This window comes from Gavialis gangeticus, unplaced genomic scaffold (assembly GCF_001723915.1).
Source record: "Gavialis gangeticus isolate Ggan-Ray unplaced genomic scaffold, GavGan_comp1, whole genome shotgun sequence".
Lineage (NCBI taxonomy): Eukaryota > Metazoa > Chordata > Crocodylia > Gavialidae > Gavialis > Gavialis gangeticus.
The window spans coordinates 31,027,572-31,027,838 of record NW_017729026.1 but is presented as its reverse complement, the minus strand read 5'-3'; positions in this window follow the sequence as shown (position 1 = coordinate 31,027,838).

Below are 267 nucleotides of genomic sequence, written 5' to 3'. Positions count from 1 at the left end.
CGCTTCCCATTGGGTCCCCCGCCCCGCCCTCCGCTTCCTATTGGGTCGCCCCCAGCCCCGCCCCCGCACCTCCTCCCGCTTTCAATTGGGCGGCCGCGAGGCGGGTCGGACCCTTCTCCTGTTGCGGGGCTCTTGCAGAGCTGGGTTAGGCGGCGGCAGCTTAGCGCTCTGAGGGCTGAGCTTCTCCGTGTAGGTGGGGACAGGCAGAGAGGGCGGGGAGCAGCAAACCTAGCGGCAGATCAGGTGGGGAATGAGGGGCGGGGGGCA